Raw genomic sequence first — 10,773 nt, 5'->3', positions numbered from 1 at the left:
AGGCCAGGAAGGCGCCAGTAGCATCTCCCAGTCTCGCGCAGCCTGCTCCTTTCTGGACTGGAAGCCTATGTGCGAGGCAAGTCTGGGCAAGGCTCGCCCAGGGCAGAGCAGCCTCACGCCAGCAACTCTGCCAGATCGGGCCTCTGAGCAGTGCTGGAGCTCGGCAGTCCTGGAGGCGCACTCGGCTCCGCCAAAGCAGTGATTGCAGCCACAAGCAGCTGGGCTGACTCCTCTTCTCCCGAGGAGACTCGCTTCCTGCATGCTGTAAACTAGGCTTCCAGGCGGGGCCCCCTGCGCCTCCCACAGGTCTTGGCTCAGGAGCTGCTTCCCTGAGCTGGGGCTGTGGACTGGAGCCCAGACACGCAGGGGCAGGCCCCAACCACCTACACACGTCTCTGCTGGGGAGGAGAGCACTAGGGAAATGACGTCTGTCAGGCACCTTCTGGGCGCTAACTGAGTTAGCCTCCGCGTGTGTGGGGCTGCAGACCCCAGCCAGGGGCCCTGTGAACCTTATGTTCTCCGTGCTGTGCTGAGTCTGGGCGGTCAAGCAACCGCTGGAGGAGCCCTGCAGTTGCCCTCCCATTGCCTCTAATAGAGCCCTCACTGCTGGAGCGCTTGGCAGTGTGCAACCCACCGGCAACTAAGCCCTCCACAAGAACGCCTGGGGACTAGGTGCAAAGGCAAGGCAGGAGTGGAGATGAGGCCAGGATGGCGCCAGTAGAATCTCCCAGTCTCGCACAGCCTGCTCCTTCCTGGACTGGAACCCTAGCCGCGAGGCAAGTCTGGGCAAGGCTCGCCCAGGGCAGAGCAGCCTCACGCCAGCAGCTCTGCCAGATCGGGCCTCTGCGCAGAGCTGGAGCTCTGCCGTACTGGAGGCGCACTCGGCTCCGCCAAAGCAGTGAATGCAGCCACACGCAGCAGGGCTGCCTTCTTTTCTCCCGAGTAGGCTCGCTTCCCGCATGCTGTAAACTAGGCTTCCAGTAAGGGCCCCCTGCGCCTCCCACAGGTCTTGGCTGAGGAGCTGCTTCCCTGAGGTGGGGCTGTGGACGGGAGCCCAGACACGCAGGGGCAGGCCCCAAGCACCTGCACACGTCTCTGCTGGGGAGGAGAGCACTAGGGAAATGACGTCTGTCAGGCACCTTCTGGGCGCTCCCGGAGTTCGCCTCCGGTGTGTGGGGCTGCAGACCCCAGCCAGGGGCCCTGTGAGCCTTGTGCTTTCCGTGCTGTGCTGAGTCTGGGCGGTCAAGCAAACGAAAGAGGCGACTTGCAGTAGCCCTCCCTTTGCCTCTGATAGAGCCCTCACTGATGGAGCGCTTGGCAGTGTGCAACCCACCGGCAACTAAGCCCTCCACAAGAACGCCTGGGAACTAGGTGCAAAGGCAAGGCAAGAGTGGAGCTGAGGCCAGGAAGGCGCCAGTAGCATCTCCGAATCTCGCGCAGCCTGCTTCTTCCTGGACTGGAAGCCTAGCCGTGAGGCAAGATTGGGCCAAGCTCGCCCTGGGCAGAGCAGCCTCACGCCAGCAACTCTGCCAGATAGGGCCTCTGAGCAGAGCTGGAGCTCTGCCGTACTGGAGGGGCACTCGGCTCCGCCAAAGCAGTGATTGCAGCCACAAGCAGCTGGGCTGACTCCTCTTCTCCCGAGGAGACTCGCTTCCTGCATGCTGTAAACTAGGCTTCCAGGCGGGGCCCCCTGCACCTCCCACATGTCTTGGCTGAGGAGCTGCTTCCCTGAGGTGGGGCTGTGGACGGGTTCCCAGACACGCAGGGGCAGGCCCCAACCACCTGCACACGTCTCTGCTGTGGAGGAGAGCACTAGGGAAATGACGTCTGTCAGGCACATTCTGGGCGCTCACCGAGTCAGCCTCCGCGTGTGTGGGGCTGCAGACCCCAGCCAGGGACCCTGTGAGCCTTGTGCTCTAAGTGCTGTGCTGAGTCTGGGTGGTCAAGCAACCGTAAGAATAGACTTCCAGTTGCCCTCACTTTGCCTCTAATAGAGCCCTCACTGCTGGAGCGCTTGGCAGTGTGCAACCCACCGGCAACTAAGCCCTCCACAAGAACGCCTGGGGACTAGGTGCAAAGGAAAGGCAGGAGTGGAGCTGAGGCCAGGAAGGCGCCAGTAGCATCTCCCAGTCTCGCGCAGCCTGCTCCTTTCTGGACTGGAAGCCTATGTGCGAGGCAAGTCTGGGCAAGGCTCGCCCAGGGCAGAGCAGCCTCACGCCAGCAACTCTGCCAGATCGGGCCTCTGAGCAGTGCTGGAGCTCTGCCGTACTGGAAGCGCACTCGGCTCCGCCCAAGCAGTGAATGCAGCCGCACGCAGCCGGCCTGCCTTCACTTCTCCCGAGGAGGCTCGCTTCCCGCATGCTGTAAACTAGGCTTGCAGGCGGGGACCCCTGCGCCTCCCACAGGTCTTGGCTCAGGAACTCCTTCCTTGAGCTGGGGATGTGGACGGGAGCCCAGACACGCAGGGGCAGACCCCAACCACCTGCACACGTCTCTGCTCTGGAGGAGAGCACTAGGGCCATGACGTCTTTCAGGCACCTTCTGGGCGCTCCCAGAGTTCGCCTCCGGTGTGTGGGGCTGCAGACCCCAGCCAGGGGCCCTGTGAGCCTTGTGCTTTCCGTGCTGTGCTGATTCTGGGCGGTCAAGCAAACGAAAGAGGCGACTTGCAGTAGCCCTCCCTTTGCCTCTGATAGAGCCCTCACTGCTGGAGCGCTTGGCAGTGTGCAACCCACCGGCAACTAAGCCCTCCACAAGAACGCCTGGGGACTAGGTGCAAAGGCAAGGCAGGAGTGGAGCTGAGGCCAGGAAGGCGCCAGTAGCATCTCCCAGTCTCGCGCAGCCCTCTCCTTTCTGGACTGGAAGCCTAACGCGAGGCAAGTCTGGGCAAGGCTCGCCCAGGGCACAGGAGGCTCACGCCAGCAACTATGAGAGATCGGGCATTTGAGCAGAGCTGGAGCTCTGCCGTACTGGAGGGGCACTCGGCTCCGCCAAAGTACTGATTGCATCCGCACGCAGCTGGGCTGCCTTCTCTTGTACTGAGGAGGCTCGCTTCCGGCATGCTGTAAACTAGGGTTCCCGGCGGGGGCGCCCGGCGCCTTCTACAGGTCTTGGCTGAGGAGCTGCTTCCCTGAGCTGGGGCTGTGGAAGGGAGTTCAGACACTCAAGGGCAGGCCCCAACCACCTGCATACGTCTCTGCTGGGGAGGAGAGGACTAGGAAAATGACGTCTGTCTGGCACCTTCTGGGCGCTCCCGGAATTCCCCTCCGGTGTGTGGGGCTGCAGACCCCAGCCAGGGGCCCTGTGAGCCTTGGGCTCTCCGTTCTGTGCTGTCTGGGCGGTCAAGCAACCTCTGGAGGAGCCCTGCAGTTGCCCTCCCATTGCCTCTAATGGAGCCCTCACTGCTGGAGCGCTTGGCAGTGTGCAACCCACCGGCAACTAAGCCCTCCACAAGAAAGCCTGGGGACTAGGTGCAAAGGCAAGGCAGGAGTGGAGCTGAGGCCAGGAAGGCGCCAGTAGCATCTCCCATTCTCACGCAGCCTGCTCCTTCCTGGACTGGAAGCCTAGCCGCGAGGCAGGTCTGGGCAAGGCTCGCCCAGGGCAGAGCAGCCTCACGCCAGCAACTCTGCCAGATCGGGCCTCTGAGCAGAGCTGCAGCACTGCCGTACTGGAGGGGCACTAGGCTCCGCCAAAGTATTGATTGCAGCCGCACGCATCTGGGCTGGCTCCTCTTCTCCCGAGGAGTCTCGCTTCCCCCCTGCTGTAAACTAGGCTTCCAGGCGGGGCCCCCTGCGCCTCCCACAGGTCTTGGCTCAGGAGCTGCTTCCCTGAGCAGGGGCTGTGGACAGGAGCCCAGACACGCAGGGGCAGGCCCCAAGCACCTGCACACGTCTCTGCTGGGGAGGAGAGCACTAGGGAAATGACGTCTGTCAGGCACCTTCTGGGCGCTCCCGGAGTTCGCCTTCGGTGTGTGGGGCTGCAGACCCCAGCCATGGGCCCTGTGAGCCTTGTGCTTTCCGTGCTGTGCTGAGTCTGGGCGGTCAAGCAAACGAAAGAGGCGACTTGCAGTAGCCCTCCCTTTGCCTCTGATAGAGCCCTCACTGCTGGAGCGCTTGGCAGTGTGCAACCCACCGGCAACTAAGCCCTCCACAAGAACGCCTGGGAACTAGGTGCAAAGGCAAGGCAAGAGTGGAGCTGAGGCCAGGAAGGCGCCAGTAGCATCTCCCAGTCTCGCGCAGCCAGCTTCTTCCTGGACTGGAAGCCTAGCCGCGAGGCAAGATTGGGCGAAACTCGCCCTGGGCAGAGCAGCCTCACGCCAGCAACTCTGCCAGATAGGGCCTCTGAGCAGAGCTGGAGCTCTGCCGTACTGGAGGGGCACTCGGCTCCGCCAAAGCAGTGATTGCAGCCACAAGCAGCTGGGCTGACTCCTCTTCTCCCGAGGAGACTCGCTTCCTGCATGCTATAACTATGCTTCCAGGCGGGGCCCCCTGCACCTCCCACAGGTCTTGGCTGAGGAGCTGCTTCCCTGAGCTGGGGCTGTGGACGGGTTCCCAGACACGCAGGGGCAGGCCCCAACCACCTGCACACGTCTCTGCTGTGGAGGAGAGCACTAGGGAAATGACGTCTGTCAGGCACATTCTGGGCGCTCACCGAGTCAGCCTCCGCGTGTGTGGGGCTGCAGACCCCAACCAGGGACCCTGTGAGCCTTGTGTTCTCCGTGCTGTGCTGAGTCTGTGCGTTCAAGCAACCGCTGGAGGAGCCCTGCAGTTGCCCTCCCATTGCCTCTAATAGAGCCCTCACTGCTGGAGCGCTTGGCAGTGTGCAACCCACTGGCAACTAAGCCCTTCACAAGAACGCCTGGGGACTAGGTGCAAAGGCAAGGCAGGAGTGGAGCTTAGGCCTGGAAGGCGCCAGTAGCATCTCCTAGTCTCGCGCAGCCTGCTCCTTTCTGGACTGGAAGCCTATGTGCGAGGCAAGTCTGGGCAAGGCTCGCCCAGGGCAGAGCAGCCTCACGCCAGCAACTCTGTCAGATCGGGCCTCTGAGCAGTGCTGGAGCTCTGCCGTACTGGAAGCGCACTCGGCTCCGCCCAAGCAGTGAATGCAGCCGCATGCAGCCGGCCTGCCTTTCTTCTCCCGAGGAGGCTCGCTTCCCGCATGCTGTAAACTAGTCTTCAAGGCGGAGCCCCATGCGCCTCCCACAGGTCTTGGCTCAGGAACTCCGTCCCTGAGCTGGGGCTTTGGACGGAAGCCCAGACACGCAGGGGCAGGCCCCAACCACCTGCACACGTCTCTGCAGGGGAGGAGAGCACTAGGGAAATGACGTCTTTCAGGCACCTTCTGGGCGCTCCCGGAGTTCGCCTCCGGTGTGTGGGGCTGCAGACCCCAACCAGGGGCCCTGTGAGCCTTGTGCTTTCCGTGCTGTGCTGATTCTGGGCGGTAAAGCAAACGCTGGAAGAGCCCTGCAGTTGCCGTCCCATTGCCTCTAATAGAGCCCTCACTGCTGGAGCGCTTGGCAGTGTTCAACCCACCGGCAACTAAGCCCTCCACAAGAACGCCTGGGGACTAGGTGCAAAGGCAAGGCAGGAGTGGAGCTGAGGTCAGGAAGGCGCCAGTAGCATCTCCCAGTCTCGCGCAGCCTCCTCCTTCCTGGACTGGAAGCCTAGCCGCGAGGCAAGTCTGGGCAAGGCTCGCCCACGGCAGAGCAACCTCTCGCCAGCAACTCTGCCAGATCGGGCCTCTGAGCAGAGCTGGAGCTCTGCCGTACTGGAGGGGGACTCGGCTCCGCCAAAGCAGTGATTGCAGCCGCACGCAGCTCGGCTGGCTCCTCTTCCCCCGAGGAGGCACGATTCCCGCATGCTGTAAACTAGGCTTCCAGGCGGCGCCCCTGCGGCTACCACAGGTCTTGGCTCAGGAGCTGCTACACTGAGCTGGGGCTGTGGACGGGAGCCCAGACACCCAGGGGCAGGCCCCAACCACCTGCACACGTCTCTGTTGGGGAGGAGAGCACTAGGAAAATGACGTCTGTCAGGAACTTTCTGGGCGCTCACCGAGTCAGCCTCCGCGTGTGTGGGGCTGCAGACCCCAGGCAGGGGCCCTGTGAGCCTTGGGCTCTCCGTGCTGTGCTGTCCGGGCGGTCAAGCAACCGCTGGAGGAGCCCTGCAGTTGCCCTCCCATTGCCTCTAATAGAGCCCTCACTGCTGGAGCGCTTGGCAGTGTGCAACCCACCGGCAACAAAGCCCTCCACAGGAACGCCTGGGGACTATGTGCAAAGGCAAGGCAGGAGTGGAGCTGAAGCCAGGAAGGCGCCAGCAGCATCTCCCAGTCTCGCGCAGCCTGTTCCTTCCTGGATTGGAAGCCTAGGTGCGAGGCAAGTCTGGGCAAGGCTCACCCAGGACAGAGCAGCCTAACGCCAGCAACTCTGCGATATCCGGACTCTGAGCAGAGCTGGAGCTCTGCTGTACTGGAGGCGCACTCGGCTCCGCAAAAGCAGTGAATGCAGCCGCACACAGCAGGGCAGCTTCTCTTCTCCCGAGGAGGCTCGCTTCCCTTATGCTGTAAACTAGGGTTCCAGGAGGGGCCACTTGCGCCTCCCACAGGTCTTGGCTCAGGAGCTGCTTCCCTGAGCTGGGGCTGTGGACGGGAGCCCAGATACGCAGGGGCAGGCCCCAACCACCTGCACACGTCTCTGCTGGAGAGGAGAGAAATAGGGAAATGTCGTCTGTCAGGCACCTTCTGGGCGCTCCCGGAGTTCACCTACGGTGTGTGGGGCTGCAGACCCCAGCCAGGGGCCCTGTGAGCCTTGTACTTTCCGTGCTGTGCTGAGTCTGGGCGGTCAAGCAAACCCAAGAGGCGACTTGCAGTAGCCCTCCCTTTGCCTCTAATAGAGCCCTCACGGCTGGAGCGCTTGGCAGTGTGCAACCCACCGGCAACTAAGCCTTTCACAAGAACACATGGGGACTAGGTTCAAAGGCAAGGCAGGAGTGGAGCTGAGGCCAGGAAGGCGCCAGTAGCATCTCCTAGTCTCGCGCAGCCTGCTCCTTCCTGGACTGGAAGCCTAGCCGCGAGGCAAGTCTGGGCAACGCTCGCCCTGGGCAGAGCAGCCTCAAGCCAGCAACTCTGCCAGATCGGGCCTCTGAGCAGAGCTGGACCTCTGCCGCACTGGAGGGGCACTCGGCTCCGCCAAAGCAGTGATTGCAGCCTCACGCAGCTGGACTGGCTCCTCTTCTCCCGAGGAGACTCGCTTCCCGCATGCTGTAAACTAGGCTTACAGGCGGGGCCACCTGCGCCTCCCACAGGTCTTGGCTCAGGAGCTGCTTCCCTGAGCTGGGGCTGTGGACGGGAGCCCAGACACGCAGGGGCAGGCCCCAACCACCTGCACACGTCTCTGCTTGGGAGGAGAGCACTAGGGAAATGACGTCTGTCAGGCATCTTCTGGGCGCTCATCGAGTCAGCCTCCGAGTGTGTGGGGCTGCAGACCCCAGCCAGGGGCCCTGTGAGCCTTGTGCTCTCCGTGCTGTGCTGAGTCTGGGCGGTCAAGCAACCGCTGGAGGAGCCCTGCAGTTGCCCTCTCATTGCCTCTAATAGAGCCCTCACTGCTGGAGCGCTTGGCAGTGTGCAACCCACTGGCAACAAGCCCTCCACAAGAACGCCAGGGGACTAGGTGCAAAGGCAAGGCAGGAGTGGAGCTGAGGCCAGGAAGACGCCAGTAGCATCTCCAAATCTCGCGCAGCCTGCTCCTTCCTGCACTGGAAGCCTAGCCGAGAGGCAAGTCTGGGCAAGGCTCGCCCAGGGCACAGCAGCCTCACGCCAGCAACTCTGCCAGATCGGGCCTCTGAGCAGAGCTGGAGCTCTGCCGTACAGGAAGCACTCTCGGCTCCGCCCAAGCAGTGATTGCAGCCACAGGCATCTGGGCTGCCTCCTCTTCTCCCAAGGAGGGTCGCTTCCCGCATGCTGTGCACTAGGATTCCAGGCGGGGGCGCCGCGCGCCTCCTTCAGTTCTTGGCTGAGGAGCTGTTTCCCTGAGCTGGGGCTGTGGACGGGAGCCCAGACACGCAGGGGCAGGCCCAAACCACCTGCACATTTCTCTGCTGGGGTGGGGAGCCCTAGGGAAATGACGTCTGTCAGGCACCTTCTGGGCGCTCACCGAGTCAGCCTCCGCCTGTGTGGGGCTGCAGACCCCAGTCTGGGGACCTGTGAGCCTTGTGCTCTCCGTGCTGTGCTGAGTCTGGGCGGTCAAGCAACCGCTGGAGGAGCCCTGCAGTTGCCCTCCCATTGCCTCTAATAGAGCCCTCACTTCTGGAGCGCTTGGCAGTGTGCAACCCACCGGCAACTAAGCCCTCCACAAGAACGCCTGGGGACTAGGTGCAAAGGCAAGGCAGGAGTGGAGCTGAGGCCAGGAAGGCGCTAGTAGTATGTCCCAGTCTCGCACAGCCTGCTCCTTCCTGGACTGGAAGCCTAGCCGCGAGGCAAGTCTGGGCAAGGTTCGCCCAGGGCAGAGCAGCCTCACGCCAGCAGCTCTTCCAGATCTGGCCTTCAGCATAGCTGGAGCTCTGCCGTACTGGAGGGGCACTCGGCTCCGCCAAAGCAGTGATTGCAGCCGCACGCAGCTGGGCTGCCTCCCTTCTCCCAAGGACGCTCGCTTCCCTCATGCTGTAAACTGGGCTTCCAGGTGGTGCCCCCTGCGCCTCCCACAGGTCTTGGCTGAGGAGCTGCTTCCCTGAGGTGGGGCTGTGGACGGGAGACCAGACACGCAGGGGCAGGCCCCAACCACCTGCACACGTCTCTGCTGGGGAGGAGAGCACTAGGGAAATGACGTCTGTCAGTCACCTTCTGGGCGTTCCCGGAGTTCACCTCCGGTGTGTGGGGCTGCAGACCCCAGCCAGGGGCCCTGTGAGCCTTGTGCTCTCCGTGCTGTGCTGAGTCTGGTCGGTCAAGCAACCGCTGGAGGAGCCCTGCAGTTGCCCTCCCATTGCCTCTAATAGAGCCCTCACTGCTGGAGCGCTTGGCAGTGTGCAACCCACCGGCAACTAAGCCCTCCACAAGAACGCCTGGAGACTAGGTGCAAAGGCAAGGCAGGAGTGGAGCTGAGGCCAGGAAGGCGCCAGTAGCATCTCCCTGTCTCACGCAGCCCGCTCCTTTCTGGACTGGAAGCCTAACGTGCGGCAAGTCTGGGCAAGGCTCGCCCAGGGCAGAGCAGCCTCACGCCAGCAACTCTGCCAGATCGGGCCTCTGAGCAGAGCTGGAGCTCTGCCGTACTGGAGGCACCCTCGGCTCCGCCCAAGCAGTGAATGCAGCCGCACACAGCAGGGCTGCCTTCTCTTCTCCCGAGGAGGCTCGCTTCCCGCATGCTGTAAACTAGCCTTCCAGGCGGGGCCCCCCTCGCCGCCCACATGTCTTGGCTCAGGAGCTGCTACACTGAGCTGGGGCTGTGGATGGGAGCCCAGACACGCAGGGGCAGGCCCCAAGCACCTGCACACGTCTCTGCTGGGGAGGAGATCACTAGGGAAATGACGTCTGTCAGGCACCTTCTGGGCCCTCACCGAGTCAGTTTCCGCGTATGTGGGGCTGCAGACCCCAGCCAGGGGCCCTGTGAACCTTGTGCTCTCCGTGCTGTGCTGAGTCTGGGCGGTCAAGCAACCGCTGGAGGAGCCCTGCAGTTGCCCTCCCATTGCCTCTAATAGAGCCCTCACTGCTGGAGCGCTTGGCAGTGTGCAACCCACCGGCAACTAAGCCCTCCACAAGAACGCCTGGGGACTAGGTGCAAAGGCAAGGCAGGAGTGGGGCTGAGGCCAGGAAGGCGCCAGGAGCATCTCACAGTCTCGCGCAGCCCGCTCCTTCCTGGACTGGAAGCCTATGTGTGAAGCAAGTCTGGGCAAGGCTCGCCCAGGACAGAGCAGCCTAACGCCAGCAACTCTGTCAGATCGGGCCTCTGAGCAGAGCTGGAGCTCTGCCGTGCTGGAGGCACACTCGGCTGCGCCAAAGCAGTGAATGCAGCCACACACAGCAGGGCTGCCTTCTCTTCTCCGGAGGAGGCTCGCTTCCCGCATGCTGTAAACTAGGCTTCCAGGCGGGGCCACTTGCGCCTCCCACAGGTCTTGGCTCAGGAGCTGCTTCCCTGAGCTGGGGCTGTGGACAGGAGATCAGACACGCAGGGGCAGGCCCCAACCACCTGCATACGTCTCTGCCTGGGAGGAGAGCACTAGGGAAATGCCGGCACTCAGGCACCTTCTGGGCGCTCCCGGAGTTCACCTCAGGTGTGTGGGGCCGCAGACCCCAGCCAGGGGTCCTGTGAGCCTTGTGCTCTCCGTGTTGTGCTGAGTCTGGGCGGTCAAGCAACCGCTGGAGGAGTCCTGCAGTTGCCCTCCCATTGCCTCTAATAGAGCCCACACTGCTGGAGCGCTTGGCAGTGTGCAACCCACCGGCAACTAAGCCCTCCACAAGAACGCCTGGGGACTAGGTGCAAAGGCAAGGCAGGAGTGGAGCTGAGGCCAGGAAGGCGCCAGTAGCATCTCCCAGTCTCATGCAGCCCGCTCCTTTCGGGACTGGAAGCCTAACGTGCGGCAAGTCTGGGCAAGGCTCGCCCAGGGCATAGCAGCCTCACGCCAGCAACTCTGCCATATCAGGCCTCTGAGCAGAGCTGGAGCTCTGCCGTAATGGAGGGGCACTCGACTCCGCCAAAGCAGTGATTGCAGCCGCACGCAGCTGGGCTGGCTCCCCTTCTCCCAAGGAGGCTCGCTTCCCGCATGCTGTAAACTAGGCCTCCAGGCGGGGCCCCCT

The sequence above is a fragment of the Capricornis sumatraensis genome, chromosome 14 (genome assembly GCF_032405125.1).
Source record: "Capricornis sumatraensis isolate serow.1 chromosome 14, serow.2, whole genome shotgun sequence".
Lineage (NCBI taxonomy): Eukaryota > Metazoa > Chordata > Mammalia > Artiodactyla > Bovidae > Capricornis > Capricornis sumatraensis.
Note: the sequence above shows the minus strand (reverse complement) of the source record.